General features: G+C 36.9%; 1 pseudogene; it reads left to right on the plus strand.

The window, feature by feature from the left end:
- The first annotated feature begins 17,067 nt into the window (after window positions 1-17,067).
- On the plus strand, window positions 17,068-18,093 carry LOC113254299 (tubulin alpha-8 chain-like; annotated as a pseudogene).
- The last annotated feature ends 233 nt before the right edge of the window (window positions 18,094-18,326 follow it).

The following is an 18,326-nucleotide window of genomic DNA, read 5'->3' on the forward strand; positions in this document are numbered from 1 at the left end:
GAAGAAAAGAAGCCTAAACATACCTCAGTTAACAAGTTTTCTTCCCATTGATCAGTGGGGACAAGCAATTCAGCTAATCATTCGTGAGGCAAAGATTGGGAATTTGAAGAGTCTTTGGCCTGTTCTAAGTAGTCAAGAAAGACCATCTGTGATTTTTTTTTTTTTTAAGATTTATTTATTCATTCATTTATTTATTAGACAGAGAGAGACAGCCAGCGAGAGAGGGAACACAAGCAGGGGGAGTGGGAGAGGAAGAAGCAGGCTCCTAGCGGAGGAGCCCGATGTGGGACTCCATCCGGGACCACCGGGATCACACCCTGAGCCGAAGGCAGACCCTTAAGGACTGCGCCACCGAGGCGGCCCCATCTGTGATTCTTATCTAAGTCCTGTGGGGGAAGGGCTGGTCTTGGCAGTAAGCCCTTTCCCAGAATACAAAGGGTAGGGGCCTTTGCTGTCTTCTAGGATCACAGGGCCTGGGTGATTGTCACATTGTAACATAGTCACATTGTAACATTCTTCAAAGGACATTTCTTTTAATGATATTGCAAAAGTTGAAGACCATATTCATTTTAATTTTAATAAAATGTTTCTGATGAGAAGTAAATGCACTCTAATCTAAGTACTTTCTTCTTAATTTAATAAAGAGATTTTGGATAACCTAGAATAATAAGCGGTTAGCATGCTGCAATGTTCTGAATGTTTGTGTCTTCCCAAAAGTGCTATGTTGAAATCCCAAAGCCCAAGGTGATGGTAGTAGGAGGTGGGGCCTTTGGGAGTTGTTTAGTTAAGAGGGTAGAACCATCATGAAGAGAATTAGGACCATTATAAGAAAGATATCACAGAGACCCATTTTACCATGTGAGAACCTGTAAGGAAGGTGACGGCTGTGAACCAGGAAGAAGGTCCTCACGAAGGCAACCATGCTGGTGCTCTGATTTCAGACTTCCCAGACTCCAGGACTGTGTGGAAAAACTTTCTGTTTATAAGCTACTTAGTTGGTGGTATTTTGATATAGCCCAAACAGGCAAAGACATATGTTTATCATAATCTCCATCTCAAATATCAAATTAACTCAAATAAGCATTTGGCAAATGCTAGGTTGATTAAATTAACGGTTGAGTTCTCTGAGAAACATTTGAAGTGCTGGAGATCTGTGTTTTTGATTGACAAGAATTGTATATGTCCCTTATTGAGAGAAATAGGTTTTCACTTGATTAATTATTTAAATGTTTGATATATGTCAGAAAATATGTTGAGGAAATGCTCTTTTGTTCAAAGAGTGATCACTTGTGTTTTCTAAGTAGGAGAATAGTATTGTTAAATTGGATTAAAAGAATAAAAACAGCAGTGTGGAGTTTATATTGTGATAAGAAGATCTATGTGACACTGATTCACACAGGGATACTCTCATTTAAAATCGATGGCCATGGGTGCCTGGGTGGCTCAGTCGATTAAGCATCCAACTATTGATTTCAGTTCAGGTCATGAGCTCGGGATTGTGAGATCAAGTCCCACATCAGGCTCCACGCCCAGCACTTAAGATTCTCTCTCTCCCTCTCCCTTTGTCCCTCTTCCCATCTCTCACCCTCTAAAAATAAATAAATAAATAAATAAACAAACAAACAAATAAATAAATAAATAAAAATAATATAAAATAAATAAAAACAATGGCCAATAAAAACACCTTTCTGCCCCCCTCAGATAAATAAATCTGATTTTTCTCACATACCTGTATACATCTTTAACTGGAATTCCAGAATTCAGTGTCTTATTAAATGGAATTTTTTTTGCTAGAAAAATAATAACAATTAACCTTCAAGTTCCTTAAATTAATCTTGGCATGGGCTCAATAGTATGCCTAATTTTTTCAGGGCCATCATGTTGATGGGCCTTAAATAATTTACTTCACAGCCTTTTATTGAACATGCATATCATTCATGGGAGATGCTGGTGAATGATGTATGGCTTAAAAACTGGCCAGGTAAGTCTGGGACAGGGAAGTAATGATAGAAATGTTAACTGGGATAAGATTGTTTACTGTTTAGCATCAACAAGATATACAACCAGCCAGACAGAATACAATAACGACATCAGTAATGTAGCTGAATAAGATGTCCATTGCTTATACCCACTTCGATGACAACAACTTGGCATCCATCGAAGGACAAACGTGACTTTGTGGGATTTGGGGATCCACATAGAAGACTCTGAAAACCCAGGACAGTCCAAGAACAAGGAAAGCCATACAGGGAACACAGCCTCATATCCAGGCAGCTGACACACCAACTGTCGTTTCTGCTACAGACCCAGAAATAGCTCAATACCGCTGAGGACTCAGCTATAGGTCTGGCTTGATCCTGTCACCAGCACCATATGCCAAAGGACCTGGAAGCAGCCATGCTCGTGCATGCATCAAGTGATAGACATACAGAATTCAGGCTGCGGACCCTGAAGTGGCCTGTAAACTGGCTCCAACCCCTCTTGGCCACTGTCTCAGAGCCCCTGGAGGCAAGCTCACCAACTTCAGTTAGACCGTAAATCCTCACAGTCCCCTGCAACTGGACTACTGTCCCAGCACGGTCCATAAACAGTTTTGCTGGCACAGAGTCCCTGAAGGAGACAGTACTGTCTATGACCCTGGAGATCCTGAAAGGGCTCTATACAGGGTTCTAGCTTCCTCATAGTCCCAGGCCCCCAATTTGCCAGCAGTCCTGAGGATCCAGGGTTCCAGTGGGAGACATTCCTTTCTGTGTTTCCAAAGATCCTGAAAGGTCCCTATACTCAACTCCAGGATCCTCTTAGCCATAGTCCACGAAGAGGCCTGCTGGCACCAGGACCCAGCAGGAAAGACTCCTGCCTGAGTCCCCAGAATGCTGAAAGGGCTATATATAATGCACAACTCTCTCCCAGCCACAGGTCACAAGCAGGCCTGCTGGCACAGGGACCAGATGCAAGATACTCATGTCTGAGCCTCAGAGAATCCTAAAAAGCTTCTGCACAGCAAAAGAAATAATCACTAGTGTGAAGAAGAAAACTATGGAATCGGAGAAAATATTTGCAAACTATATATCAGATAAGAAATTAACATCCAAAATATATAAGGAACTCACACATCTCAATAGAAAAAAAAAATTCCAAATAATCCAGTTAAAAATGGGCAAATAACCCAAATAGACGTTTTTCCAAAGATGACATAGAAATGGCCAACAGGTACATAAAAAGACATGTAACGTCACTAATCATCAGAGAAATGCAAGTCAAAACCACGAAAAGATATCACCTCATACCTGGTAGAATGGCTATTACCAAAAAGACAAGAGATAACATATTGGCGAAGATGTGGAGAAAAAGAAACCCTGGTACACTCTTGGTGGGAGTGTAAATTGGTACAACCCCTGTGGAAAACTGGAATATGACAGTTCCTCAAAAAATTAATAGTAGAGGTAACATTTGATATAGCAACCCTATTTTGGTGTATATATCTGAAGGAAATTAAATCACTATCTCAAAAAGATATCTGTACCACCATGTTCATTGTGGCATTATTCATAAAGCCAAGACCCGGAAATATCCTAAGTATCCATCAACAGATGAATGGGTAATAAAAGTGTGATCTGTACACATAATGGAATATAACTCAGCTATAGAAAAGAATGATATCCTGCCATTTGAAACAATGTGGATAGACCTTGAGGGCATTATGCTAAGTGAAACAGTCTAACAGAGAAAGAAAAATACTGTATGATCTACTTACCATGGTGAGCATTGAGTAATTCGTAGAATTGTTGAATGGCTGTGTTGTATACCTGAAACAAATACAACATTATATATCAACTATACTTCAAAAATAAAAATAAAAATAATTTTTCGTGTAAAAATTTAGAAAAAAAAATCACATGAGTTCACTTACATATGGAATCTTAAAAAAAAAACAAAGCCATACTCATAGATACAGAGGAGAGTAGAATGGCGTTTATTAGGGCAAGGAGTGGGGAAAATGGGGAGAGGTGTACAAACTTCCAGTTATCAGATGAGTAAGTTCTGGGGATCTAATATTCAGCAAGGTGTCTATATCGTATTATATTCTTGGAAGTTGCTGAGAGTAAATCTTCAATTCTTACAACGCTCACATACGCACACAAAAGGTAATTATGTGAGGTGATGAAGTGTTAACTAACCCTAACTAATCCTGTAATGGTAATAATGTGGTAATTGATGTATGTATCCAATCAACACACTGTATGCCTTAAACAATGTCATATGTCAATTGTCTCTCAATAATGCCGGGGGAATTGATATTAATAAAGAAGTGTTGATGTATAGTCTGAGGTTTATGACTTGAACTAGTGGGTGCTGATGTTCCTGAAGACATAAGGATAAAAGAAGGAGCAGGTGCGGTGGCCTTCTACAGCAAATGGTGTTGGGAGGGAATGGGTGTTCTACTTCAATGACATCTCTAGCATCTTTTGATTCCTCATTGCCCCTACTTGGTTCTCTTGGTCCAAGAACATTACAAAGTCAATATCAGAGATCATGAGATGGCATAGCTGTTTGGCATAAACCAAACCAGTCAAAAGCTGGAAGGCTGAAGAAAATTCTGTTGCATTTTTTCAGTTTTCTATTTTGATAACTATCACTTTTAAGTTGCATTTCCCTTGCCCTCCATTTTGATTATCTTCTCTTACTTAACCTCTTCCCCTTGCATTCACTGTTAATATTTTGACTGAATTCTATTTTTCAGCCTTATTTATCACACTTAAGGGTAAATAATAATTCTGTAGTTACGTTAGTTTATAGTCCTCAAATTGTCCCTTTAGCTTGTCAATTTCTCTTTTCAACTCTAATTCTACTTTGCTTAAATATTACATCCTTGAGCTTTTATTTTACTGATTTCATGATTTTAGCAATTTATTTCTATAGCATATAACAACTTATTGTAAAAACTAGGGTTTTCATTATCCCTGCTTCTTACTCTTTGGATTACATTTCCCTATAGCTGAATTTCCCATCTATCTTTGTAAACAACAGTTTTTCCTACTCTGTTACTTTTGTATATTTGAATAATTTTCATGCTGTTCTTCTTAATTTTGTTTTTGTTCCAAGTGGCAAGCCCTATCTAATCTCCCCAGTTAGTCCTCTGTAAAACAAATGTAGATTATTTTATTTCCATGTTCTCAATATAGTATGAGGGCTGAAAATTGTGTTAAATTTACCGTTTAGAGTCCAGGAGCATAAACCACTTCTTGAGGACCTGACTTTGATCTTTCTTTTAAGATGTTTTCTCTGTGTTCTATACTGGGTTGTCATTTCATTTATTTTGGGATATTCTACCACAATGGATTGATACTCATAAGCCTGAGGTAATTTCCTAATGTGGCATGAAGCTTTGTAGCCAATGCTTACCTTAAAGTATGTCATCATTATTCAGCACCACATCATTTCTCTCACCCATCATTACAAGTTCAAAGAGCAAAAAGCTTAGGGCGCCTACTGGTTTGGACACAGTTTTTATTAGTACATTGCAGGAATGGAGAATTTCACCCGGAGCTCTCAATGTCTCCTTGTTTCATATTCCTGTTCTCTCTGGGGATCCCAGTACATTTATTTTCTCTTGTCCACAGTACTTTTCAATTATTATTTCTTGTGGAAAGAATTATCTCTCTGTGGTTATGATAACTGCATTTTCTCTCTGCCTGCCCAGACAGGAAAGGTACAGTTTTGAGCAGCTATAGTTCCTTCTGCCTCTGTTGAGATAGTTTGGTATTGACAATAAAAGATTTTTCAGGGACACTCCCATGAACATTATAATGGCAGATGTTTCTGGGTTTTGGCAACCCATCTTCTTTCTCAAGTGTTGGGAAGGAAGAGCTTATCTTCTTCAAATTAAAAATGGTTAAAGGGAGCCTGGGTGTCTCAGTCAGTTAAGCATCTGACTCTTGATTTTGGCTCAGGTCATGATCTCAGGGTCCTGAGATGGAGCCCTGCATCAGGCTCCTGGTTGAGTCCTGCCTCTCTCGCTTTCCCTTTGCCCCTCCCCACCTTGCTCACTGGCTCTCTCTCTCTAAAATAAATAAATAAATCTTAAAAAAAAAAAACGACTTTAAGAAAATTTAAAATGGTTAATAAAATGAAATACTTCACCACCCTCTTTCCTAGTTTTCCTTGAAATAACACTTAGGATTATTTTATCTCAGGAGGCTTCCTGTTAAGTTTACACCTGAAGATTTGAACCTACATACAGGTTAGTTTAAAATCTCAACATGTAACTTTCACTATTTTGTAGAAATATTTAGACTTAAATAGCTTTTGGTTTCAGCTGAATTTTTTTTTGAAAAATTATTTTAAGTGGTTTACTAAAATTTATTTTTGTTTTATATCAAATAAATGCAGTCCTTCAACTTCCCAGAGATTGGTCAAAAGAAAGCAGGTTTTTATTTACCTATGATCTAGAGATATGTACTGTGATGCGTTAAATTGTGGCCTCAAAAAAACAGGTGTAAATCCTAACCCCAGGAACCTAAAAAACTGCCATTGTTTGGAAAAAGGCACTTTGTACTTGTAACTAAGTTAAGAATCTGGAGATGCGATCATCCTGTGTTTTTACACGAGAAGCAAAGGGAACGTGAAGATTGCAGACATGCTGCCATAAGCCAAGGAATGCCTAGAAACACCAGAAGCTGTAAGAGGCAAGACAGGGACCTCCCCTAGAGGCTTTGGCCCCAAGAATTATAAGATAATAAATTTCTGTCATTTTAAGCTACGAACCTTGTGGTAATTCATTGCCGCAGCCTTAAAAAACCAATACCTGTCCGTTAAGCGGGACTTTCCACCAGATGCAATGTGATTAATAGGCCATGAATTTCCTACTGCTATAGAGATTCCAGGAAAATCTATTCCCATACTTAATTTATTCATTCTTATTAGTTCTGCATTTCAGATATTTGGGATCTCAAAAGATAGCAAACGGCAGTGATACAACCACAAACTTTAGAGAGAGCCTGACTGGGTTCAAATTACAGCCTTATTACTTCTTAGCTATGTGGCTTTGAACAGATTATTTGCTATCTCTTTGTTTAAGTGTCTTCTCCAGAGATTGGGAATAATGATGGTACATATCATCTATGTTGCAAGAAATAAATGACTTAATAATATGAAGGACTCAGAACAAGATCTAGCACATAGTTGCTGCTGCATGAGGGATAGTTATTTAGCTTGTATGATTTTATAACCAGCTGGAAGGTCAGTTATCTAAAGAATAAAAATTTCACTGAAGATGAAATCTATCATTTTCCATCTTGTTTAGCATAGCTAATTGAAGAGTAGCTGTTTATTAAAAGTTAATATTGTTGTTAGAGATGGTAGATGAAAACTGTCCTCTGCCTATGCAATGGGATGATATTTAACATTGTAAGGATATAATGAGAAGTGAGTTTGAAAGAAGTTGTCCTATTTAATCCTAGGAAATGGATCATGTGAAATAAATCTTCCTAATCCACACATTTTATAGATGAAATAGACCTAATGCTAACTTCAGAACTTACTTACTTTAAATATCTGGCATATATTCTAAATATATTTTGATATTATTAAATTCAAAAAAAGTCTATTAGATTAAAGACACCTAAAAATTTAATATTTATAGTATTAGGGCTAACCTATCTTTTGGGCCTAATTTCAGAAAGCTGTATCAATCTTTTGAAGAATTATCTTGCCATATGGATAAAATAATGTAGGAAAGACCTCCAAATGTTAGCAGACAAATTAATCATAACATACACTTATCTACACAGCTAAACATACATTTATAGATTTATCATACATATTTAAGACATTGTAATTGTAATATACTTTAACACAATGGACACTATGGACAGTAGTCCTCATAACAATGTTGCAGGATAGGATTTCATGTTGTTGATAATAAAATTGAGGCTCAGAGAAGTAAACAGGCTTGCCCAGGATTCCACGCCCTCTGAATCATTAGAGAAAATCCTCTGTTAATCAACCATCCGATTTATCTCAGTTCATAGAATGGGAAGAGTACAGACTTCGGATTAATAGAACAAATAGACTATAATTCAGATAGTGATGCAATCACAGGGAATGACATTCTTCTATTCAGTTACTTTGGGGCCAACACTTAACTACTCTCCTGGACAAAAAGCATGGAACTCAAATGAATTGCAAGAGGCTATCACTTTAGGTGGGGTCTTGAAGGGAGAACTTGTATGAACACAGGTCTCTTTACCAAGAAGATTGGGCTTAAAGTTGGTTCTGAATGAAGCATCAGGAAATTCAACTAGGAATAAAGGCAAAAAGCCTCTGTTTGGGAGAGACCGTGTTTTGTTTCTGTCTTTGTTTTGTTTCTGTCTTTGTTTTGTTTTGTTTTTCCTTTCATCCACTCAACAAACATATATCGAAGACCAACTTAGTGTCAGAAATTCAACATATATATCATAGAGAACAAAAACTTTTTTTCATGCCAATTTGAAATGTATAGTCTGGCAAGGAGATACTGATGTAATCAAATAATTTTGTGTCTAGCTGTTTCAACTGAGGTTCTATGAATGCAAACGCTGAGCAGCTGTCCTTCAGTACCTCTGCTGGGACTGTTGTCTGTTTGAGAGAAAAATAGTACCTCTAGTGAAGTCTTTTAAAAAAAAATAGTCCTCTTGAAAAAAACAAGGCAACTAATTTTGCACCAAAATGAGAAAAAAGCTTTCCGCTTAGGCTTTGCCAAAAAGCTTTTTTCTCATTTTTTTAACCCATGACAACACTAATCATATTAAAAAGTTGAAAGGAGAATACAATGAACAATTATATTTACTATCTAGAGGGATTTTTTTTTTTTGCATTTTTTTCCTTTACATTTGTTAAACTGAGTCTCATGGTAGGAAAGAAAAGTATAATTTGATTTGTAATGTGCATATTTTAAAATCATGTAGAAATGAGTACAAACTTACAAACTCCTTGTAATAAAATAAATAAGTCACAGGGATGAAAAGTCACAGCATAGGGAATATGGTCAATAATATTGTAATAACATCGTATGGTGACAAATGATAACTATGTTTATTGTAGTGAACACTGTGTAATGTGCAGAATTGTCATATCATTATGTTGTACACCTGAAATTAATTGTATGTCAACTCTACTTCAATAAAAATATGTGAATAGTCATCAAGCAGAAAATCAGACACAAAATCAAGTAAATGTTATTTCTTTCTCCTATTACCAGATTTTGGAGCTTGTGAATCAGCACAGCTTAAGTAATGCTCATTATGTTAAATTTAACAGTATCTCTTTTGGTCACATCTTCAATAAACTAAAATATTAGATTCATGGACATGCTGCTTATGAATATTTTGAGAAACAATGATCTGATGACCTATTGCTGCACAACAAATTATATAAAATCTTAAAATCGCAATCTATTATTGTTGTTTACAATTCCATGGGTTGAATGGCCTCAATGGAATAGTTCTTTCTTTTTTTTTTAATTTAAATTCAAGTTAGTTAACATATAGTGCAGTATTGGTTTCAGGAGCAGAATTTAGTGATTCATCACTTACATATAACATCCAATGCTCATCCCAACAAGTGCCCTCCTTAATGTCCTTGACCCATTTAGCCCATCTCCCCCCCCCCCCCCCGGTCCACCGCCCCTCCAGCAACCCTTATTTTTCTTTATAGTTAAGAGTCCCTTATGGTTTGCTTCCCTCTCTGTTTTTACCTTATTTTTCCTTCCCTTCCCCTATGTTCATCTCCTTTCTTTCTTAAATTCCACATATGAATGATACCATCTGATATTTGTCTTTATCTGACTGACTTATTTCACTTAGCATAATATACTCTAGTCCCATCCACATTGTTGCAAATGGCAAGAGTTCATTCTTTTTGATAGCTGAGTAATATTCCAATATTCCATATTCCGATACACACACACACACACACATACACACACACACACACACACACACACACTACTTCTTCTTTATTCATCAGCCGATGGACATTTGGGCTCTTTCCATAATTTGGCTATTGTGGACATTGCTGCTATAAACATTGGGAGCATGTGCCCCTTTGAATCAGCATTTTTGTATCCTTAGGATAAATACCTAGTGTGCAATTGCTGGGTCCTAAGGTAGACCTCTTTTTAAATTTTTGAGGAAACTCTATGCTTTTTTCCAGAGTGGCAGCACCAGTTTGCATTCCCACCAACAGTGCATAATGGTTTCCCTTTCTCCACATTTTCACCAACATTTGTTGTTTCCTGTTGTTAATTTTTGCCTTTCTGACTGGTGTGAGATGGTATCTCATTGTGGTTCTGACTTGTATTTCCCTGATGATGAGTGATGTTGAGCATCTTTTCATGTGTCTGTCAGCTATTTGTATGTCTTCTTTGGAGAAATTTGTCTGTTTATGTCTTCTGTCCATTTCTTAACTGGATTATTTGTTTTTTTGGGGGTTGATTTTGATAAGTTCTTTCTAGATTCTGGATACTAATCCTTTGATATGTCATTTGCAAATATCTTCTCCCATTCTGTAGGCTGCCTTTCACTTTTGTTGACTGTTTCCTTCACTGTACAGAAGTTTTTATCTTGATGAGGTCCTAGAAGTTCATGTTTGCTTTTGTTTCCCTTGCCTCCAGAGACATGTCTAGTAAGAAGTTACTGTGTCTGAGGTCAAAGAGGTAACTGCCTATTTTCTTCTCTAGGATTTTGATGGTTTCCTGTCTTACATTTAGATCTTTCATCCATTTTTAATTTATTTTTGTGTGTGGTGTAATAAAGTTGTCCAGTTTCATTCTTCTGCATGTCGCTGTCCCATTTTCCCAACACTATTTGTTGAAGACACTGTCCTTTTTCTAGTGGATATTCTTTCCTGCTTTGTCAAAGGTTAGTTGTTGGTCAATGGAATAGTTCTTGCTCAGGGCTCTCATGAGATTGCAGACAAGTAGCAGTTGACGTGGAAGTCATTTATTAAAGACTAGATTCAACTGAGCTGTATGTGAGTCATGAGCTCACACGACTAGAAGTTGATACTGAGGTCATTGGCCAGGAGCTCAACTGAGGCTGTTGACTGCAGCAATCCCATGTGTCTTTCCATGTTGCTTGGTCTTCTCACAGCATGACAGCTGATTCTAAGAGTGAGGATTCCAAGAGACAGGAAGAGGAAACTGACAGTCTCTTAAAAATAGGCCCAGAAATTTAAACAGTGTCATTTCTCCTATATTCTATCATTCGCAGAAGTCAATAGCCTGTCCATATTATAAGGAGAAAGATATAGCTCACACCTCTCATGGGTGGAGGGAGGGTTGTCAAAAAAAATGTCATCATCTTTAATTCACAACACAGAGAGAGGTTATACACTAATGTATATTCTATAACCTTAAATATTTCCCTACACACCCTTTACTCTGACAATATCAACTATATATTCCCTCTTTTCCACATGTGTTTCCAAAGGCTATTTCCTATGCCTGAAATATTTTACTCTTTCTCCCTCCTTTTTGACCTAATTCATCCTTAAATACCTGGGTTAAATAGTAAATACTATTAGGTCTATTAATGAAGTTATAAAATTTATGAGAAAGCAAACAAGAATATAAAAGGAATTAAAAAGTTAGAGTCTAATATTAGACCTATGCATCAATATTACTCTTCCTAACATACAAAACATATTATGGTCCCTGCAAGCCATATCTTCCTTTTAAATGTTTTCTCTTAGCTTGTTTATTCAATCTGGGTTTAATAATTAGGAGTGTAGTAGAGTTTTCTTGTTCACATGAGTTAGTAGAAAACAGTGGTTGACCAATTCTTTTCTTAGAGGGCCAGACAGTAAATGTTTTCTGCATTGCAGGCCAATATAGTCTCTGTCACATCATTCAATTTTGCCCTTGTACCATTAAAGCAGACATTAGTAATACATAAATAAATGTGTATAGCAATGTTAAAAAAAAACAAAAACAAAAACAACTTTGGTTATCAAAACAGAGAGCAAGCCAAGTGAGGCCTATAGACTATGGCTGGAATATCTCAGTTATAGAATAATGCCACATGTGTTTGGAAAGACATTCTGATCATTTCACAAAAATTAAAGGAAGAGGTCAGGAAATCACAATTACCATGAAAAGAGAGGCAAATAATACTATTTAGGATACTTGGGACTTTCTTTTAAAGTTTTTTTTTTTCCCTAAGAAAAACAAAATACAAAAGAAACTGTCAACAATGTTTTTCTTTTTCATAAAATTTCTATAAAAAATGATTTTAATATAGTACATTGGAATGGATATTTGATATCAAGTTAAAATATCTAGCTTTAAAATATGGTTTCTATCTGCTGATATCAAGGTGAGTGTTGGAACATCGTCTTATCTACTTAAGTTTTTTGTTTTGTTTTCATAAATACAGAGTAGTTGTGAGCTTCAAAGGAGATGTAAATATATTTTGTATAGTATAACAGCTTTTATGAAAGAAATTTTATTCATAAAGTTGTTCCAAAGACATTTTTAGTATTTTATATAGTTTAGCTCTTTGGGGGAAATACATCAGTTGAAAATTGATAGACAATTTAAAAAATTACATAAAAGTATAACAAATAAAGTTCAAAAAGAGTAGAATTGGGCCTAAGAATATCTCTGTCCATCATGTGCAAAAATGAATGGAAAAATAGCTTAATCTAATGAAATCATTGGTATCTGTCCCACACAGAACCTCTGCCTATTCATTTCTTATGTAAAGAAGAGAAAAAGAAATATCAGAGAAAAGCAGTGCAGTTGTATACGTGACAAGATTTTCTTATTTTTCTTTCTCTCCAATTTCAATAGCTATAACTTCATATAGGTTAAAAAAATGCTACCGGAATTATTATTCTTCAAAGTCAGAATGCTCTGAAATCTGATAAACTATCAAAACAAATTTAAAACATTAAAATTTTATAGAGATAATCAAAATAACTAAAGGTTACTTGCTACAGCTGTGTAGCATTAAACAGAATAAAGAACTGCTAATTGCAATAATTAAAGCAGGAAATTAAGAGGTAACAGTCAGGTATATAGGGCTTATTATTTTATTTAAAGATACCCTTTAAATGATCCATTAAGGATTATTTAATTATGAGGAATAAAATTTCATGATGACAACTTTGAGTCAATTTAAGCAAAGACACAGCCATATTGAAATTGCTACTCGGTTAATGAAGCCAAAGTTTATCCAGGCACAATATGAAGAGACATTCAGGTTCCAACTCAGCCTCTTAGCTTATCCGTTGGATGTTTAATTACAGAATTTATACAGGCATACCTCATTCTATTGTACTTTGTGTTACTGTGCTTTGTAGATATTGTATTTTTTACAAGTTGAGGTTTGTGGCACCCTGCGTCAAGTAAGTCTACGGACACAATTTTTTCCAACAGCATTTGCTCAGTTTGTGTCTTTGTATCACATTTTGGTAATTCTCAAAATATTTCATACTTTTGCTTTAGTACACTTGTTATGGTTATCTGTGATCAGTGATCTTTGATGTCACTATTGTAACTGTTTTGGGATGCCATAAACCATGCCCCTAGAAGACAGTAAATTTGAACGATAAATGTGTGTGTTCTGAATGCCCCATCAACCCTCAGTTCCGTGTCCCTCTCCACCTCCTCAGGCCTTTCCATTCCCTGAGACATAACAATAGTGGAATTATGCCAATAAAAACCCTATTAAGGGCTTCTAAGTGTTCAAGTGAAAGGAAGAGTTGCACATCTCTCACTTTAAATCAAAAGCTAGAAATGATTAAGTTTAGTGAGGAAGGCATGTCCAAAGCCGAAATAAACTGAAAGTGAGGCCTCTCACACCAGATAGCCAAGCTGTGAATACAAAAGAAAAATTCTTGAAGGAAATTAAAATTGCTACTCCGGTGAACACATAAATGAGAAGAAAGTGAAATAGCCTTATTTGCTGATCTGAAGAAAGTCGTAGTGGTCTGGATAGAAGATCAAACCAGCCATCACATTCCCTTACTCCAAAGCCTAATCCAGAGCAAGCCTGAGACTTCTCAATTCTAGGAAGCTGAGAGAGGTGAGGAAGCTGCAGAAGAAAAGTTGAAACTAGCAGAGAAAGGTTCATGAGATTTAAGGAAAAAACAAAACAAAAACAAAAACAAACATATCCAAAAGTGGAAGGTGAAAAAGCAAATTATCCAGAAGATCTAGCTAAGATCATTAATGAAGGTGACTATACTAAATACATTTTCAATGTAGATCCTTATACTAAAATAAAATGTCACCTAGGACTTCCATAGTTATAGAGAAGTCAATGCCTGGCTCAAAGCTTCAAAGGACAAATTGCCTCTTGTTAGGAGATAATGCAGCTGATAACTTTAAGTTGAAGCCAGTCCTCATTCACCATTCTGAAAATCCTAGGGCCCTTAAGAATTATTCTAAATCTACTTGTGCCTGTGCTCTCTCAATGGAACAACAAAGCCTGGATGACAGCACATCCATTCACAACATGGTTTGGTGAATATTTTAAGCCCACTGTCGAGACCTACTGTTCGGAAGAAGATTCCTTTCAAAATACTATTGCTCAGGGATGCCTGGGTGGCTGCATCGGTTAAGCGTCTGCCTTCTGCTTGATCCTGGGGTCCTGGGATTGAGTCCCACATTGGACTCCTTGCTCAGGGGGAAGCCTGCTTCTCCCTCTGCCTGCCATTCCCCCTGCTTGTACTCTCTCACTGTCTCTGACAAATAAATTAAATAAAATCTTTTAAAAAATGCTATTATTCATTGACAAGGCACCTGGTCACCCAAGAGTTCTGATGGAGATGTACAATAAGATTCATATTGTTTTCATGCCCGCTAACAAAACATCCATTCTGTAGCTTGATGGATCAAGGAGTCATTTTGACTTTCAAGTCCTATCATTTAAGAAATACATTTCATAAAGCTATTGCTGCAAGAGATAGTGACTCCTCTGATAGATTTGGGCAAAGTATATTGAAACTTTCTGGCAAGGATTCAGTATTCTAGATGCCATTAAGAACATTTGTGATTCATGGGAAGTGGTCAAAATGTCAATATTAACAGGAGCTTGTAAGAAGTCTATTCCATACTTGCCGATAATATACCTATATAGATACCCTATATAGAAAACCCAAAAGATTCTAACCAAAAACTGCTAGAACTGATATACAAATTCAGTAAAGTCATAGGATACAAAATCAATGTAGAGAAATTTGTTGTATTTCTACAGATTTCTCTTTTGAAGGAGAGAGAAATAGAGGAATCAATCCCCTTTACAATTGCACCAAAAACCATAAGATACCTAGGAATAAACCTAACCAAAAAGGTGACAGACCTGTACTCTGAACACTACAGAACACTGATGAAAGAAATCAAAGATGACATAAAGAAACTGGAAAACAGTTCATGATCATGGATTGGTAGAACAAATATTCTTAAAAAATCTATACTATGCAAAGCAAACTACAGATTTAATGCAGTCCCTATCAAAATACCAACAGCATTTTTCATAGAGCTAGAACAAACAATCCTAAAATTTGTATGGAACCACAAAAGACCCCGAATAGCCAAAGCAACCTTGAAAAAGACAAGCAGAGCTGGAGACATCACAATTCCATACTTCAAGTTATATTACAAAGCTGTAGTAATCAAAACAGTATGGTTCTAGCACAAAAATAGATACACAGATCAAGAGAACAGAATAGAAAACACAGAAATGAACCCATAACTGTATGACCGATTAATTTTTGACAAAGCAGGAAAGAATATGCAATGGGAAAAAGACAATCTCTTCAACAAATGGTGCTGGGAAAACTGGACAACAACATGCAGAAGAACGAAACAGGACCACCTTACTACACCAGACACAAAAGTAAATTCAAAATGGATTAAAGACCTAAATGTGAGAACTGAAACCATAAAAATCCTAGAGGACAACACAGACAATAACCTCTTTGACATCAGCAGCAGCAACTTTTTTCTAGATATGTCTCCTGAGGCAAGGGAAACAAAAGCAAATATAAACTATTGGGAGTACATCAAAATAAAAACCTTCTGCCCAGTGAAGGAAACAATCAGTGAAACTAAAAGGCAACCTATGGAATGGGAGAAGATTTTTGCAAACGACATCTGATAAAGGTTTAGTATCTAAAATATATAAAGAACTTATAAAACTCAATACCAAAAACCAAATAATCCAATTTAAAAATGGGCAGAAGTCATGGATAGACATTTTTCCAAAAAAGACATACAGATGGTCAACAGACACATGAAAAGATAGTCAACATCACTCATAATCAGGGAAATATAAATCAAACTACAATGAGAATCAAACTACCTATCAGAATGGCTAAAATCAACAATACAAGAAACAATTTGTGTTGGTGAGGATGTGGAGAAAAAGGAACCCTCTTGCACTGTTTGTGGGAATGCCAACTGGTGCAACCACTCTGGAAAACAGTATGAAGTTTCCTAAAAAGTTAAAAATAGAACTATCCTATAATCCAGCAATTGTACTACTTGGTATTACCCAAGGAATACAAAAATACTAATTCAAAGGGATACATGCACCACAACGTTTATAGCAGCATTATCAACAATAGTCAAACTATGGAAAGAGCACAGGTGTCTATTAACCAAGGAAAGGATGAAGAAGCTGTGACATATATACAATGGAATGTTACTCAGCTATCAAAGAGAATGAAATCTTGCCATTTGCCATGAATCTCAAGCTGACTCCCTGCTCAGTGTGGAGCCAGATGCAGGGCTCACTCTCACAAGCCTGAGATCATGACCTGAGCTGAAATCAAGAGCTGGATGCTTAACTGACTGAACCACCCAGGTGCACCAATGATTAGCATTTTTGAGCAATAGAGTATATTTTAATTAAGGTATGTATTTTTTTAGACATAATGCTATTGCACACTTAACAGACTATAGTATAGTAGAAACATAGCTTTCATATGTATTGAGAAACACAAAAAATGATTTGACTTACTTTATTGTAATATTTGCTTTCTTGCAAATGTTTCGAATTGAGCCCACAATATCTCTGAGGTATGCCTGTACCTTTTCCCAAACGAATCAATTACAATCTTTCTTTACTTGGAAACTTGCTACTGACCAGTGCACAAGGTCTTGAGGGCTTCTTGGTTTTCCACAGCTTTGGAGGGGGATCTGGTTCCAGGTTCACCTCCCTGCTCTCTGTAGTTTATGGCAAGAAATGCAAACTGGAGTTCTCCATTTATCCAGCCCTCCAAATTTCCACAGTTATAGTTGGGCCCTACAACTCCACCCTCACTACCCACACCACCCTGGGGCACTCTGATTGTGCCTTCACAGTAGACAATGAGCCCATCTATGACATCTGTGGTAGAAAATTCGATATTGAATGCCAAGTCTACAGTAACTTGAATAAACTGATAGGTCAAACTATGTCCTTCATCATTACTTCCCTCAGATTTGATGGAGCCCCGAATGTTGATCAGACAGAACTCCAGACCAGCTCCATTCCCTATCCCTGCATCCATGTCTCTCTGGCCACATATGCCCCTGTCATCTCTGGGGAGAAAGCCTACCATGAACAGCTTTCTGTAGCAGACATCACCAATGCATGCTTTGAGCCAGGCAGCCAGATGGCGAAATTTGACCTTCGCCATGGTAAATACATGTCTTGCTGCCTGTTGTACCGTGGCGACGTGGTTCTCAAAGATGTCAATGTTGCCCTTGCCACCATCAAGATCAACCGTACCATCCAGTTTGTGGACCGGTGCCCCACTGGCTTCAGACTTGGTATTAATTACCAGCGTCCCACTGTGGTACCTGGTGGGGACCTGGCCAAAGTACAGCGAGCTGGGTGCGTGCTGAGCAACACCACAACCATTGCTGAGGCCTGGGCTCACCTGGACCACAAGTTTGACATGATGTATGCCAAGTGTGCCTTTGATCAGTGATATGTGGGGAAGGGCATGGAGGAAGGAGAGTTTTCTGAGGCCCATGAGGCCATAACTGCTCTTGAGAAGGATTATAAAAAGGCTGGTGCGGAGTCTATTGAAAGAGAGGGTGAAGAAGGACAGGAATACTAAAGTTAAAAATGTCCCTGCTTTTACAGGGAACCTTATTCTGTCTTGAATATTGAAAAGTTGTGCTCTGATTAGTTAATTTGTATGTAGCGGAGTATACTTTCATATACAATAATTGACCTATACTTTAAAACATGACACTGTTATAGACCCAAGCAGCCCTTTTCTCTGATGGGTTTGAATAAATGTCTTAAGTGAAAAAAAAAAAAAAAGGATAAAAGTATAGAAAATACAAA

Source organism: Ursus arctos, unplaced genomic scaffold, assembly GCF_023065955.2.
Source record: "Ursus arctos isolate Adak ecotype North America unplaced genomic scaffold, UrsArc2.0 scaffold_12, whole genome shotgun sequence".
Classification (NCBI taxonomy): domain Eukaryota; kingdom Metazoa; phylum Chordata; class Mammalia; order Carnivora; family Ursidae; genus Ursus; species Ursus arctos.